Source organism: Triturus cristatus, chromosome 5_2, assembly GCF_964204655.1.
Source record: "Triturus cristatus chromosome 5_2, aTriCri1.1, whole genome shotgun sequence".
In the NCBI taxonomy this organism is placed as follows: Eukaryota; Metazoa; Chordata; class Amphibia; order Caudata; family Salamandridae; genus Triturus; species Triturus cristatus.
In genome coordinates this window covers 278,388,737-278,406,408 of record NC_140588.1, presented here as the reverse complement: position 1 = coordinate 278,406,408, position 17,672 = coordinate 278,388,737, and the positions used below count along the sequence as shown (strand labels likewise).

Below are 17,672 nucleotides of genomic sequence, written 5' to 3'. Positions count from 1 at the left end.
TGCAGGGGGCCCCCTTAGCATTGTACCTTGGCCTGGGAGTTCAAGTTTGAATCCTGAGTGCGGGCCCCTCCTTCTACCATGCAGGGGGGTCCCCTCAACGTTTGTTACGCCACTGCACCTGTGATGGATGGGTGTGGGGTAAGTGCAGAAGCCAGCCCTCTAGGAGTGGCTGGTAAAGGCAGACATACTGAACAACTAGAACAGTGACCAGCCAGTCACTACACCTCCCACTACATGTTGAGGGAAAGTGGGAAGTGGAGACTACTGACTGCCTGCAATATCGAATTGAAATGCCTACTGTGTTTTTATTCTTCTCAAAAATAACAACAATTGCAGCTAATATGATTTGCAAGGCAGAGGGAAGCTGCAGGAAATCTAGGAAAAGCTGGTCACCCTATGTGAGTGCTGTGAGAGGCAGCATTGGCCAGGATTGAACAGTATGCCAAAAATGCTGCAGCCAATAAATATTGTTTCACAGGTCACACTTCTCCTGCCACGTGCATAATGCAGATCTATCCGGGCATTCTCTGCGGGTCCACAATGTGATATCAATGTGTTGGCAGCCATTCTGATAGATGTTTGTTGCAGGCACTGTGGTCTTAGCAATGTGTCTTAAATACGCTTTGTAGCCTGGCCACAGTGAGTTTTTCTGAGGACAGTACTTCAAAATGTGATGCAGCTTCCTCCTTTCCCACCAAGCCCAGGCAAGACACTCATAAATTGGAGGCAGTGGCAGGCTGAGCTCCTGTGTCAATCAAGGGAATCAAGTAGCCAGTTTGTTTCTATGTGTCTGCGATGTTTCAATCCACTTTACAATATGGGGTCTCATAAGGACCAACAGGATGAGGGGAGACCTAAGGATTAAGAAGCACAAAATGACTTCTCCATTATGTAATATGGACAGTATGTTAAATGAAATAATAATTGACACCAGCATGTTGAAGCACCCTAAAACCAATTAGGAATACTAGCTGAGTATTGTGAAGTGGAGTTGTCAGATTGTGTCTTGCGAGCAATGGTGAGATATACTTAGGCTCTATTAGGACAAAGAACTTGATGTGGTTGAATCATGAATCCTGAAATTCTGGCACTGTTTAATCAGAAACACTGAACTGAGAATTTAGTCATCACAGAAACCACTCCCAAAAATGTCACATAAATAACATACAATACAAAAAGGCAGAGGAAGCTGACAGTTGTGCCATGCGGGTGCTATTTTAAGTGCCGGAGGTCTCGCTGCACATAAACTCATGGCCCTCAGCCTGGACTCCATCATCCACTTTCCCACATACCAGGAGATGGGGGGAGCTGACAGTAGTGCTGAGCGTGTGCTATTTAAATTTCTGCAGGACCCACTACACAAGATCCCATAGCCCGAGGCCAGACTCAATGAATTACAGACAATACTATGCATAGCCAGCAGCCTAGACTCTATCATCCAGGCTTCCACATGCCAGGAGGCTGGGTAGCTGACAGTGATACCATGTGGGCACTATTTAGATTGCCCGATTGACCCATTGTGCAGGAAGTATATGGGACATGCCAAGTCACTTGCCCGGGCTAAAAGCGGGCACATCATTGCCCATAAGAGGCAGGGCTGGGCCATTCCATCTGGATTTACACTAAACACTGACCATCTGTATTCCAATAAGCTAGAAGGGAAAAGTTCAAGCCAACTGCAAACCTGTCCAAACAGCAGACTGGCACCTATATGGATGGATTTCTCAGGTGTGCAGTAGGTGTCATAAACAAGGAAATTGAACTTGCTGAGCGTAGTTTATCTAACCCCAGATTCTCCCATGCTTCCTGTTCACTCTGTTGCAGTAGACCCACAGATGGGAAGCACATTCTCCACCACTTCTTTGGGGGCAGGTCCCTCCATTTCTTTGTCCAGTTCTCCATCTCCAGGGCTTTTGGACCCAAGGCCATAAACCAAATTGCTCTGTCCTTCAGTCAACAGCAGGCACTGAAAAAAAAGAGGACAGACGTGTGCACTAAATCTAAGTGATCAAGTTTAATCCTCTACAGCTCCAACAGAGATTGCACTGGTTGTGATGGAGCCATTCTAAGTGACATAATGAGGGATTTGTGTAACAAACTCCTTTCCACATTGGATGCCAAATTGAAGACTTTCTATAAATGTTTGGATGCAATTTAGGTGGAAATATGTAAGCTAAACTTGGCTTTCCTAGCACAGCCCCCTAATTTGCTTCCACCTGTTACTCATGGCCTTGTGGACATTTCTCATACTAATACCACTGCTGTTAAGGAGTGCAACACTGGTTTGATGCAAAGTTGCTTATCAGACAGGGCGACCAATCAACCAACTGCCTGAGCCTACACAAAATTGACCGGAAATTAACACGTTTGTTTGGGTGGGTCTAGAGGAGGCATTGGGGAAGGGGCTGTTGAGACACTGGGCTGCAAAGCTACCTATGAATCTAACCCCTCCTCCATCATCCTATCCCCTAAGGCATGTCTATATGTGGTTATATTATCAAATGTGCCCCGCTTGTCACACAACACAGTACCCTGCTCATCTTAAGAACAAGGTTCTACATCTTAATTGACTGCACACCAGCGCTTATTTCCCATATTCAGTGGTCCCTAATATTTTGATGGTCCATAGGGTAGGGTGGGTTGGCCCCGTGGCAGAGTTTCTTGATCAACTGTTTGAATGTTAACGTCAGATCTCCTGCTACTGTCCTGAAGTTATTGGCCAAATTCACCCTTCCAGGGGATTTTGATCTGAGATTTCCCTCCTCCTGTTGGGCTTTTTTATCGCCACTTCCAGCCAAGGTTTGTGCCTCTCACCCATCTAACCAGAACATTGATTCCTACAAGGGATAGTACTAGTCTCCTTCCAGCCCTTTCAGTCTTTATCGAATTGATTGACTGCACGCTGATCACAGCCCTATAGTTACCTCATCCTTCTCGGTTCTTGGAGCTGATACTGCATCGCTGGGGCTCTCAAAGTTAGCTTCCCTAAGCTGTTCTATGCACCTCACTGCAGTTTGGCCACAGAAAGCACCTAGGCTGATTGCTGATCAGGCTTCTACATTCATGGCCGATGTTGTGCGACTAACACTTGTCGCAGCCCAGTCAGTTGTTGATGACATGGCCAAACTTTTGACTCTTGCCCAGCGGTCATTGGTCCCACCTCACAGCTGCACTCCTTTCTGAATGTCTGATGTCCATCCCCGCAGCTATTGTCAGTTGGAATATTGCTGAGATCAAATCAAAGCTAGATGACCAATTCGTTGGCAATCACAAACGTTGTCTTTTCCAGAAAACCTGAGCGACTGAGCATGTATTCAAAAGTGGTTTCAAGAGTTTCTGCATCCCTGCAATTAGGCCTCTAGCTGGGCATCCATCGGGTGGGTTTCATGCCTGGGTGAATACTAGACTTTCCTGCCCTCTAGTAGAATGCTAAGCAGGATCGCCAGGCATTCAAGGGTTACCTTTTTACCTTTCAAAATATATTTCCTTCTTACCTATCAACATATGCAATTGGATCTTTCGTACAGCCACGATCCGTGCAGGTAACAGCGATGGCACGGTGGGGCCACAAGGGGGGATTTTGAGGGATGATGCAGAGGGAAAATTAAATAAATAATTAATTTTCCCTTGGCATCGTCCCCTGAAATCCCACCCCATGCAGCCCCACCGCTGTTACCAGTACAGACTGCAGCTGCTTTCATAATTGTCAAAAATCTCCTTCTCTCCAACTGTTGGCTGAGTTCTTGACTTGGTATTCTATGAGCCATCATGTCCTTGTTGTAGATGACTTGAGCCTCACTTATTACCCAAAAGCATTACTCAGGATTTGTGCCACAAAAAAGACCTAGTGTGGGAATCCCTGAATTAACCTCTCCAGTGAAGAGAAACCTTACAAAGGCTGCTCTTCAAGTGGTAGATCTCACATTTGTCCATGAATTGTGAGCTTGTAATGGCCACTCAATATCAAATGTTCTTTCTGTCCCAACATTTAGAAGAGGGTTTATGCAAGTTTTATCAAATGCATCATCCTGACTTCTTTCAGAAATTGGTTACAGGGGCTACTGCGAAGGCCACTACGAATGGGTGGATTACACCACACTGCAGAGTGGCAAAGAGGAACCTTCATAGAGAAATCAAAAATGGAGCAAGCCAAGAAATAAAGGCGTACAGAGCACAATATCAGCATAAAGTAAGGCAAGCTAATGTTACCTGGGAGGCAACAAATGGGATGACCTTCTAGACGACTCTTCAAACAATGATCTGAAGAAATTCTGGTGCATAGTAAGCCAAAATGGCGTGCATTTAGGGAAACCAGTGGAGACATCTAATCTGTCCTGTGACTGGTTCGCCCTTTTTGTGACTCTTTATTCCTGTTCACCTGAAATTGACTTGGCCTTCACAAGCACTCGGAGCAGCACATGTATCTACGTAACTCCCCTCTCCTTTAGTTTTTACTTAAGCTGAAACTGCTTCAGCTGTAGTGTCATTGAAGCAACAGAAGGCTCTTGGTTTAGATAAAATCCCAGCTGACATTTTTAGATATGACCCCAATACATGGATCCCCTATAATAATAAAAATAGAGTCTTCAATGCAATAGATGCAAGGGCAACAATACCCGTTACTTGGAAAAGGGCAGAGATTGTCAACATTTTTAAGAAGGGAAGCCCAAGTCTCCCATCTAACAGCTGCGCAATTAGCCTCTTGGACAACTGGCAAAAGGTCTTTTGCAAACAAGTCCTGGAGAGACGTTTGGATTAGATCAACAAAATATTCTGTCCCATTTCCAGGCAGGTTTCAGATCCAAGACCAGTTTGATCGAACAGGTCTTCATCTTCTTTTTTGGTGAAGTGGAAGACTCTACATGTTGAAGGGGTAACCCATTTGTAGCCTTTATCGATCTCCATGCTTCTGCTTTTAACCTGGTTCTCGGGTAGAAATTTTGGGATGTTCTATCTGGGATGGGGATTCACTGCAATATGCTAGACATCATTATGTGTCTACTTGAGGAGAATTTTGCCAGGCTTTAATGCAGAGTAAAAAAAAACGAACCCATATAATTTCCAATCATTGGTGCATACGCCAGGGTTGTGATTTGGCCCCCTCCCTTTTCCTAGGCGCTATTTTTACCTGAGAACTTCAAAATTCAATATCTCAAGTTCAACTAATTGGAACTGACTGTTCTTTGTCAAGCTACCAGAGGGTGAGCACAGGTTAATTTAGGGTCGGCTTGTGCCTTATCCTGGCTAGCATTCTGTTTGCTGCTTGACCACCCCCCCAGAAAATCAACAACCCAATTTCTAACATTGGTGATCAGCGGTGAGGTTACGACTTGTGGTAATACAGTGCCATACAGTGATTTGATGCACACTACCATCCCATAACCAAGACCAATTCGAGAAATGTCTCCCTGATTAGACTTTTTGCTTTTTTCAAATTAATTCTTACTTTGCCTGACTGTCTGTCACCTCACCTGCGAATATGGAGTTTTAGCGGGCCAACCTAGAGAGCCACACCATGGCCCGACTCAAGGAACTGAGACCATTGAGGGGGTTGCCTGCTAAGAAGATCATTAAAAAGGCAGAGCTCAAAAAGCCTTGAGGGCATGGGCAGAGGCTGACCAGACCTCCACATATGATGAGGAGGAAGAGTTGAATAAGGGAAGGAACTGGGACAAGACCCACAGGAGGGTCTTGAACTGCAGCCTGTTGAGGATAGCGGTAACATCCTCCAAGGATTGGAGATTCCTCCCCGGCAGGTGGCAGCATGTCTTCCTGGGGCCTGACCCTAGAAGGCTCTTCTATGTTTTTTGCTCTCATTGTGCCACTGTTTTACAGATCTTCATTATAGGCACGCTAGACCTTGACATTAACAGCCATGCAAGATTTCTGAAAACTTCTAACTTCTAAAGATGGATTTACTCAGTATGTCTCAGATGTTGACCGGAAACAGTTGTTTACTGGATATGATCTGACCTTAGACCTAGAGCTAAGATGACCCAAGGCAAAAATGCACCGTAGAAGGACAGAACATGGGATTGATTACCAGCATGCAGCTGAAACATATAACAACAGTGAGGGGGTTTAGGAATATGGTACCTGTTAAAAGGATCTATACTAGAATTACAGGCAGAAAATGAGGCTTAGACAGTGATTCAATGTTGTGGGTTCAGTGTTGGACGGAAAGGTGGAAAGGCTTTTGACACTTCCACAGAAAGCCTAGCATCATTAATTTCTTAGATGTGGGCACATAAACTACAGCAGCCACTCTGGAAATATAATATTCTAGACACACATTCATGAGTACAAAACACAATCACGATTGCCTTGGTAAACAGTCTGGTGTGTTTCCTTCAACTGTGTTTGCAGCGGTGGTATTTGGCCCAGCCATCAGCACTAATTTGTGTGGCACACCAGCCTAGGCAATTGATCAGAATTTATCAGTACCCTAAAATCAGTTACAATTTCTCTGTGCGCCCTACTTTATATTGATATCCCTATTGTTCCTTTGAATTCTTAAAAATAATAAAGTGTCTTAAAATGGTAAACACAAGGAGAGGATGGACGGAGCGCTGAAACCTTTCATACACTGACCCCCAGTCACAGATCTGGGTTGAATCCATCATCATTCTTTACCTCACTTTGCCACCTCAGATCAGACCCAGCTATATGCAAATCAGTATTGACCCTGTGCCTCATGGGAACAGTCCAGCCCAAACTGCCCAACCAGGTCTTCCCTGAACCGGAAACAAGCATCCTGGGACCATTTTCTGGGTAAAACTCATCATCAGCCAGGCTAGCGTGCATCCAGTGGCAAAGTGAGCAAGGGCCCCACGTCTGGGCATACCCTGCCAACTTAGGGCGAACTAAGAAAACACAAGGGGATGATGGACGGAGCGTTGAAACTTTTCAGACACTCACCCCCAGTCACAGATCTGGGTTGAATGCATCATAATTCTGTAGCTCAAATTGCCACCAAAGTTCAGACCCAGCTATATGCTAATCAGTCTTGACTCTGTGCTTCATGGGAATAGTCCAGCCCAAACTGCCAAGCCAGGTCTTCCCTGAACCGGAAACAAGCATCCTGAGACCAGTGTCTGGATAACATCCTTCATCAGCCAGGCTAGCTTGAATCCATTGACAAAGTGAACAAGGGACCCACATCTGGGCATACCCTGCCAACTTAGGGCGAACAAAGCAAACACAAGGAGATGATGGACAGAACGCTTAAACTTTTCAGACACTCACCCCCAGTCACAGATCTGGGTTGAATCCATCATCATTCTTTAGCTCACTTCGTCACCTCAGTTCAGACCCAGCTATATGCAAATCAGTCTTGACCCTGTGCTTCATGGAAATAGTCCAGCCCAAACTGCCAAGCCACATCTTCCCTGAACCGGAAACAAGCATCCTGAGACCGGTTTCTGGGTAACATCCTTCATCAGCCATGCTAGCTTGAATCAAGTGGCAAAGTGAGCAAGGGACCCACGTCTGGGCATCCCCTGCCAAGTTAGGGCAAACAAAGCAAACACAAGAAGATGATGGATGGAGCGCTGAAACTTTTCAGACACTCACCCCCAGTCACAGATCTGGGTTGAATCCATCATTATTCTTTAGCTCACTTTGCCACCTCAGTTTAGACCCAGCTATATGAAAATCAGTATTGACCCTTTGCCTCATGGGAACAGTCCAGCCCAAACTACCAAGCCAGGTCTTCCCTGAACCGGAAACAAGCACCCTGAGACCAGTTTCTGGGTAACATCCTTCATCAGCCAGGCTAGCTTGAATCAAGTGGAAAAGTGAGCAAGGGACCCACGTCTGGGCATACCCTGCCTACTTAGGGCGAATAAAGCAAACACAAGGAGATGATGGACGGAGCGCTGAAACTTTTCAGACACTCACCCCCAGTCACAGATCTGGGTTGAATCCATCATCATTCTTTAGCTCACTTCGCCACCTCAGTCCAGACACAGCTATATGCAAATCAGTCTTGACCCTGTGCCTCATGGGAACAGTCCAGCATGAACTGCCAAGCCAGGTCTTCCCTGAATCGGAAACAAGCATCATGGGACCAGTTTCTGGGCAACATGGTAAGATGGTGTCAAATGTCCAAATGTATGCTCATCTAAGTCTGGGCTGGACTGTTTCCATGTGGAGCAGGGTCGAGGCTGATTTGTATACGGCCAGTCCAAACTGAGGAAGCGTGGTGGGCAAAAAATGATAGATTGGGATACATCCTGAGCGATTGCCAGTGACTGAGATTAATTAGAGCATACCATCCATCGCCTTGTTGTTTTTGCATTTGATGCCGTAAGTGCACTGGGTATGCCTGGATATGGGTCTTGGGCTCACTCTGTCACTGGAACCAAGCTATACCTGGCAGAAGAACCGTAACTAGAGTGAAACAAGTCCTTGGTTGCTTGTGTTTTGGTTCTGGGAGGACCTGGCCTGCCATTTCAGGCTGGACTGTTCTCATGAGGAGCAGGGTCAAGACTGACTTGCATATGATTGGAACCAAACTGAGGTGGCATTGTGGGTGAAAAATGATGGATCGGGATTCGGCCTGACTGATTGCCAGCAGCTGAGATTAATTTGAGCATTCTATCCATTACTTTGTTGTTTTTGCATTTAATGTCCTAAGTGCGTTGGGTATGCCCAGATGTGGTTTCCAGGTTGATTGTTCCACTGGAACTAAGCTATACCAGGCTGAAGGGCTCTAGCTAGGGTAAAACTGGTCCTATGTTGTGTCAGGCCTGCCTGCTTCCTCAGCCATCACCCACGTGCAGGGGGGATGGAGTAGGCAGTGGCAAAAGCACATGCTATCTAGTAGGAAGTTGCTTGCCGTTATAGTCTGTATGGTTTTCCAGCTTTCTGCCATTGCATCACTTACCTTGACTTCCAATTTTCCCCTCATGGATCACAGCGTCCTCCGTCAGCTCCTCTCTTCGGGCTAAATTCCTTCTTGGTGCTTTGGTGGCCTCTTCCTCTGAGTGAATACTCCTTGCTCTTCATTTTCAATCTGGATAAATCCTCACTAACACTCCTGGAAAGAAAAAAGAAAACAAACAAAGCATTAAAGTCACCTCTGGCCTTGTCTGGGTAACCAGCTAGTGCGCTTTGTATACATGATCAAAAACTGTTTAAGAAAAAATACTTATCTGCTACTACAACACTGTTGTGGGTCGGGAAGGAAACTTGTTGTTTACTTATCTGTAAGCAACAGAAAATTTGCAGCGGTGGTATTTGGCCCAGCCATCAGCACTAATTTGTGTGGCAGACCAGCCTAGGCAATTGGTCAGAAATTATCAGTACCCTAAAATCAGTTACAATTTCTCTGTGCACCCTACTTTATATTGATATCCCTATTGTTCCTTTGAATTCTTAAAAATCATGAAGTGTCTTAAAATGGTAAACACAAGGAGATGATGGACGGAGCGCTGAAACCTTTCAGACACTCACCCCTAGTCACAGATCTGGGTTGAATCCATCATCATTCTTTAGCTCACTTTGCCACCTCAATTCAGACCCAGCTATATGCAAATCAGTCTTGACACTGTGCCTCATGGGAACAGTCCAGCCCGAACTGCCAAGCCAGGTCTTTCCTGAACTGAAAACAAGCATCCTGGGTAGGCCTGGGCAAAGCACTACGCTACGCTCGCGAAGTTTGCGAAGTTCGCGCTACTTCGCACTACGCGAATTGCACGTAGCACAGTGCGAACATGCGTAGCGTAGTCTTGCGTAGTGCTGCGGTCATTTTTTGCTTGCTCGCGGTCCTCAACGTCAAGTTGGCGATCGCGAGCAAGCAAAATGACATCCCGGCGAGACTTTTTCCTTGTTCGCGATCAGCAACATCAAGTTGGCGATCGCGAACAAGGAAAATAAACCTCCCGGCGAGATTCCCAACGCGAGGAGGTCAGGTTTCTCATTGCGAGGGGTCGCGCATGCTCGCGACCGCTCGCGATGAGAAACTACCAGTTCGCGTTGAGAAAGCTGCCGCTCGAGTAAAAATCTCCTCGAGCAGCAGAAAACTACAGCTCGCACTGTGCAAGATGCCATTTTCAATGATTGCACAGTGCCGGTTGCTTGTCCGCACTGTGCAATCATTGAAAACAACATCTTGCACAGTGCAAACATGTTACTACGCAGTTCTCGAAGTGCTACGCGAAGCTCGCGTAGTGCGAACTGCACTTTGCGTAGCTTCGCGAAGTGCTACTTCGCGAACTACGCCCACCCTTAATCCTGGGACCATTTTCTGGGTAACACTCATCATCAGCCAGCTAGCTTGAATCCAGTGGCAAAGTGAGCAAGGGACACACGCCTGGGCATACCCTGCCAACTTAGGGCGAACGAAGAAAACACAAGGGGATGATGGACGGAGCGTTGAAACTTTTCAGACACTCACCCCCAGTCACAGATCTGGGTTGAATCCAACATAATTCTGTAGCTCACTTTGCCACCGAAGTTCAGACCCAGCTTTATACTAATCAGTCTTGACTCTGTGCCTCATGGAAACAGCCCAGCCCGAACTGCCAAGCTAGGTCTACCCTGAACAGGTAACAAGCATCCTGGGACCGGTTTCTGGGTAACACACTTCATCAGCCAGGCTAGCTTGAATCCAGTGACAAAGTGAACAAGGGACCCACATCTGGGCATACCCTGCCATCTTAGGGCGAACAAAGCAAACACAAGGAGATGATGGACAGAACGCTTAAACTTTTCAGACACTCACCCCCAGTCACAGATCTGGGTTGAATCCATCATCATTCTTTAGCTCACTTTGTCACCTCAGTTCAGACCCAGCTATATGCAAATCAGTCTTGACCCTGTGCTTCATGGGAATAGTCCAGCCCAAACTGCCAAGCCAGGTCTTCCCTGAACAGGAAACAAGCACCCTGAGACCGGTTTCTGGGTAACATCCTTCATCAGCCAGGCTAGCTTGAATCAAGTGGCAAAGTGAGCAAGGGACCCAAGTCTGGGCATACCCTGCCAAGGTAGGGCAAACAAAGTAAACAAGAGAAGATGATGGATGGAGCGCTGAAACTTTTCAGACACTCACCCCCAGTCACAGATCTGGGTTGAATCCATCATCATTCTTTAGCTCACTTTAGCACCGCAGTTTAGACCCAGCTATATGCAAATCAGTATTGACCCTTTGCCTCATGCGAACAGTCCAGCCCAAACTACCAAGCCAGGTCTTCCCTGAACCGGAAACAAGCACCCTGAGACCAGTTTCTGGGTAACATCCTTCATCAGCCAGGCTAGCTTGAATCAAGTGGAAAAGTGAGCAAGGGACCCACGTCTGGGCATACCCTGCCAAGTTATGGTGAACAAAGCAAACACAAGAAGATGATGGATGGAGCACTGAAACTTTTCAGACACTCACCCCAGTCACAGATCTGGAATGAATCCATCATAATTCTGTAGCTCACTTTGCCACCGAAGTTCAGACCCAGCTATATGCTAATCAGTCTTGCCTCTGTGCCTCATGGAAACAGTCCAGCCCGAACTGCCAAGCTACGTCTACCCTGAACAGGTAACAAGCATCCTGGGACCAGTTTCTGGGTAACACACTTCATCAGCCAGGCTAGCTTGAATCCAGTGACAAAGTGAACAAGGGACCCACATCTGGGCATACCCTGCCAACTTAGGGCGAACAAAGCAAACACAAGGAGATGATGGACAGAACGCTTAAACTTTTCAGACACTCACCCCCAGTCACAGATCTGGGTTGAATCCATCATCATTCTTTAGCTCACTTCGTCACCTCAGTTCAGACCCAGCTATATGCAAATCAGTCTTGACCCTGTGCTTCATGGGAATAGTCCAGCCCAAACTGCCAATCCAGGTCTTCCCTGAACCGGAAACAAGCATCCTGAGACCGGTTTGTGGGTAACATCCTTCATCAGCCAGGCTAGCTTAAATCAAGTGGCAAAGTGAGCAAGGGACCCACGTCTGGGCATACCCTGCCAAGTTAGGGCAAACAAAGCAAACACAAGAAGATGATGGATGGAGCGCTGAAACATTTCAGACACTCACCCCCAGTCACAGATCTGGGTTGAATCCATCATCATTCTTTAGCTCAATTTGCCACCTCAGTTTAGACACAGCTATATGCAAATAAGTATTGACCATTTTCCTCATGGGAACAGTCCAGCCCAAACTACCAAGCCAGGTCTTCCCTGAACCGGAAACAAGCACCCTGAGACCAGTTTCTGGGTAACATCCTTCATCAGCCAGGCTAGCTTGAATCAAGTGGAAAAGTGAGCAAGGGACCCATGTCTGGGCATACCCTGCCAAGTTAGGGTGAACAAAGCAAACACAAGAAGATGTTGGATGGAGCGCTGAAACTTTTCAGACACTCACCCCAGTCACAGATCTGGGTTGAATCCATCATAATTCTGTAGCTCACTTTGCCACCGAAGTTCAGACCCAGCTATATGCTAATCAGTCTTGACTCTGTGCCTCATGGAAACAGTCCAGCCCGAACTGCCAAGCTAGGTCTACCCTGAACAGGTAACAAGCATCCTGGGACCAGTTTCTGGGTAACACACTTCATCAGCCAGGCTAGCTTGAATCCAGTGACAAAGTGAACAAGGGACCCACATCTGGGCATACCCTGCCAACTTAGGGCGAACAAAGCAAACACAAGGAGATGATGGACAGAACGCTTAAACTTTTCAGACACTCACCCCCAGTCACAGATCTGGGTTGAATCCATCATCATTCTTTAGCTCACTTCGTCACCTTAGTTCAGACCCAGCTATATGCAAATCAGTCTTGACCCTGTGCTTCATGGGAATAGTCCAGCCCCAACTGCCAAACTAGGTCTACCCTGAACAGGTAAGAAGCCTCCTGGGACCGGTTTCTGGGTAACACACTTCATCAGCCAGGCTAGCTTGAATCCAGTGACAAAGTGAACAAGGGACCCACATCTGGGCAAACCCTGCCAACTTAGGGCGAACAAAGCAAACACAAGGAGATGATGGACAGAACGCTTAAACTTTTCAGACACTCACCCCCAGTCACAGATCTGGGTTGAATCCATCATCATTCTTTAGCTCACTTCGTCACCTCAGTTCAGACCCAGCTATATGCAAATCAGTCTTGACCCTGTGCTTCATGGGAATAGTCCAGCCCAAACTGCCAAGCCAGGTCTTCCCTGAACCGGAAACAAGCACCCTGTGACCGGTTTCTGGGTAACATCCTTCATCAGCCACGCTAGCTTGAATCAAGTGGCAAAGTGAGCAAGGGACCCAAGTCTGGGCATACCCTGCCAAGTTAGGGCAAACAAAGTAAACACCAGAAGATGATGGATGGAGCGCTGAAACTTTTCAGACACTCACCCCCAGTCATAGATCTGGGTTGAATCCATCATCATTCTTTAGCTCACTTTGCCACCTCAGTTTAGACCCAGCTATATGCAAATCAGTATTGACCCTTTGCCTCATGGGAACAGTCCAGCCAAAACTACCAAGCCAGGTCTTCCCTGAACCGGAAACAAGCACCCTGAGACCAGTTTCTGGGTAACATCCTTCATCAGCCAGGCTAGCTTGAATCAAGTGGAAAAGTGAGCAAGGGACCCACGTCTGGGCATACCCTGCCAAGTTAGGGTGAACAAAGCAAACACAAGAAGATGATGGATGGAGCGCTGAAACTTTTCAGACACTCACCCCAGTCACAGATCTGGGTTGAATCCATCATAATTCTGTAGCTCACTTTGCCACCGAAGTTCAGACCCAGCTATATGCTAATCAGTCTTGACTCTGTGCCTCATGGAAACAGTCCAGCCCGAACTGCCAAGCTAGGTCTACCCTGAACAGGTAACAAGCATCCTGGGACCGGTTTCCGGGTAACACACTTCATCAGCCAGGCTAGCTTGAATCCAGTGACAAAGTGAACAAGGGACCCACATCTGGGCATACCCTGCCAACTTAGGGCGAACAAAGCAAACACAAGGAGATGATGGACAGAACGCTTAAACTTTTCAGACACTCACCCCCAGTCACAGATCTGGGTTGAATCCATCATCATTCTTTAGCTCACTTCGTCACCTCAGTTCAGACCCAGCTATATGCAAATCAGTCTTGACCCTGTGCTTCATGGGAATAGTCCAGCCCAAACTGCCAAGCCAGGTCTTCCCTGAACCGGAAACAAGCATCCTGAGACCGGTTTCTGAGTAACATCCTTCATCAGCCAGGCTAGCTTAAATCAAGTGGCAAAGTGAGCAAGGGACCCACGTCTGGGCATACCCTACCAAGTTAGGGCAAACAAAGCAAACACAAGATGATGATGGATGGAGCGCTGAAACTTTTCAGACACTCACCCCCGGTCACAGATCTGGGTTGAATCCATCATCATTCTTTAGCTCACTTTGCCACCTCAGTTTAGACCCAGCTATATGCAAATTAGTATTGACCCTTTGCCTCCTGGGAACAGTCCAGCCCAAACTACCAAACCAGGTCTTCCCTGAACCGGAAACAAGCACCCTGAGACCAGTTTCTGCGTAACATCCTTCATCAGCCAGGCTAGCTTGAATCAAGTGGAAAAGTGAGCAAGGGACCCACGTCTGGGCATACCCTGCCAAGTTAGGGTGATCAAAGCAAACACAAGAAGATGATGCATGGAGCGCTGAAACTTTTCAGACACTCACCCCAGTCACAGATCTGGGTTGAATCCATCATAATTCTGTAGCTCACTTTGCCACCGAAGTTCAGACCCAGCTATATGCTAATCAGTCTTGACTCTGTGCCTCATGGAAACAGTCCAGCCCGAACTGCCAAGCTAGGTCTACCCTGAACAGGTAACAAGCATCCTGGGACCGGTTTCTGGGTAACACACTTCATCAGCCAGGCTAGCTTGCATCCAGTGACAAAGTGAACAAGGGACCCACGTCTGGGCATACCCTGCCAAGTTAGGGTGATCAAAGCAAACACAAGAAGATGATGCATGGAGCGCTGAAACTTTTCAGACACTCACCCCAGTCACAGATCTGGGTTGAATCCATCATCATTCTTTAGCTCACTTCGCCACCTCAGTCCAGACACAGCTATATGCAAATCAGTCTTGACCCTGGGAACAGTCCAGCACAAACTGCCAAGCCAGGTCTTCCCTGAACCGGAAACAAGCATCCTGGGACCGGTTTCGGGGCAACATGGTAAAATGGTGTCAAATGTCCAAATGTATGCTCATCTAAGTCTGGCCTGGAATGTTTCCATGCGGAGCAGGGTCGAGACTGATTTGTATACGGCCAGTCCAAACTGAGGTAGTGTGGTGGGCAAAAAATGATAGATTGGGATACAGCCTGAACGATTGCCTGTGACTGAGATTAAATAGAGCATACCATCCATCGCCTTGTTGTTTTTGCATTTGATGCCGTAAGTGCACTGGGTATGCCTGGATATGGGTCTTGGGCTCACTCTGTCACTGGAACCAAGCCATACCTGGCTGAAGAACCCTAACTAGGGTGAAACAAGTCCTTGGTTGCTTGTGTTTTGGTTCTGGGAGGACCTGGCCTGGCATTTCAGGCTGGACTGTTCTCATGAAGAGCAGGGTCAAGACTGACTTGCATATGATTGGGACCAAACTGAGGTGGCATTGTGGGTGAAAAATGATGGATCGGGATTCGGCCTGACTGATTGCCAGCAGCTGAGATTAATTTGAGCATTCTATCCATTACTATGTTGTTTTTGCATTCAATGTCTTAAGTGCGTTGGGTATGCCCAGATGTGGTTTCCAGGTTGATCGTTCCACTGGAACTAAGCTATACCGGGCTGAAGAGCTCTAGCTAGGGTAAAACTGGTCCTATGTTTTGTCAGGCCTGCCTGCTTCCTGATAGGTGATTTTAATCCATTGTATTCACAAAAAATATTCTCTTGTAGCATAATTTCTTTGTAGACAATGTGTAATGTCCATAAATTCCGTTTCTTTGTGATGCCTTTATATTTAATGTGCCCAATGCATTTCGGGCCCCATTGGCTCTTCCTCAGGGTTCTGAAAATCTGCAAATCATACAAACAACGCAATTTTAATACAATCCTTTCATGTAATGCGCAGGGGAACATAATGACAAATTAACATTTCAATATTTATGATTGATTGTGCATCAAATGGTTCACAACAGTACAAAATATTTTCCTTAAACCGTCTCCGTTATTCACAATTATAACTGGTTGTTTGAGAAAAAATAAATAAAGTCAAAAAAGAGTCAGATTGCCGTGGTAAAGTGAAGCCAAGAAAACGCTTGTGTGCTCAGGAAAAGTGAAACATGGAAAATACCGACCTCTTAACCACATTATCACCCAGTACCTATGAGTGTGATTAAAAACCTAATAATATCCAAGAACCCGAATAACACCTATCGTAGTGATAACGAATCAAAAAGACATGAATAAACACCAAAACTCGTCTCACCAAACTTCTTATTTATATCCGGCTGACTTATGGAACTCCACCCTATTGCCTCGACTTAAACTCCTAGAAAAAATAAAAAAATGCCGTAACTACCTAAACGCGAACCTACATCAAAAAACATTATCACATGAGCATATCACTGTTTTACCTTTGTATCCGACCAACAGGACTTATATTCCAATTCTATCCGTGTAAGCCCAACGTCGTTCAAAAGGATTTTTTCTTAAACACGCCGTGGAACCATCTCATCTCAACATGTTTTATCTCCTGAATTGAATCTTCCACAACACGCCGATAACAGCATGTTTAAAAATACTAAACGTGGCGTGCTCGAAAAAGAGAAAGGACTATTTAAAACTAGAACCACTCTGTGATGGGAGCCATCTTGAAATGGTACACTTCCAAACTCTAGTTAAAGAAACTCAAATCGAGAACTACAGAGGACAAACAATTACTCAAGACTCCTTACATGGGGGCCATCTTAGCCTTGTACAAAATTTATTTCATGAATTTTTTGATTAATGCTTAGAGTTTATTTTGTCGAATTGTCAGCTCATGATATAAAAATGTTATAGCAATAGCCACAGGATACAGTGTGCAACGGTCAAGTTGAAATACTTGACATAATTTGATTTGATTTATGACCTGTCTTAGACAGCATGTCAACCATTGCAGCACGCCGTTTTTTCTAAAATAAATTCCCAAAAAAACACAAAAAGTATACAGGAGTTTAGTCTAAGGAGTGCTCCTCTTTTCAAATTACTGCCTGCTTCCTGAGCCATCACCCACGTGCAGGGGGGATGGAGCAACAGTGGCAAAAGCATATGCTATCTGGCAGGAAGTTGCTTGCCGTTATAGTCTTTATGGTTTTGCAGCTTTCTGCCATTGCATCACTTACCTTGACTTCTAATTTTCCCCCCCATGGATCACAGCGTCCTCCGTCAGCTCCTCCCTTCGGGCTAAATTCCTTCTTGGTGCTTTGGTGGCCTCTTCCTCTGAGTGAATACTCCTTGCTCTTTATTTTCAATCTGGGAAAATCCTCGCTAACACTCCTGGAAAGAAAAGAGAGAACAAAGAAAGCATTAAAGTCACCTCTGGCCTTGTCTGGGTAACGAGCTAGTGCGCTTTGTATACATGATCAAAAACTGTTTAAGAAAAAATACTTATCTGCTACTACAACACTGTTGCGGGTCCGGAAGGAAACTTGTCGTTTACTTATCTGTAAGCAACAGAAATATACAAACATTATTTCTGAACTTTAAAGA

The 17,672-nt window shown here is 46.1% G+C and overlaps 1 long non-coding RNA gene across 1 annotated transcript; it reads right to left on the bottom strand.

Annotated features, from left to right (window-relative positions):
- Nucleotides 1-1,075: 1,075 nt before the first annotated feature.
- On the bottom strand, nucleotides 1,076-16,733 carry LOC146822878 (uncharacterized). The gene is made up of 4 exons (XR_014961851.1): nucleotides 16,556-16,733; nucleotides 16,408-16,470; nucleotides 8,888-9,040; nucleotides 1,076-1,966 (listed from the first exon to the last, which is right to left on the bottom strand). It is a non-coding gene; the product is annotated as an uncharacterized LOC146822878 (long non-coding RNA).
- Between the last annotated feature and the right edge of the window lie 939 nt (nucleotides 16,734-17,672).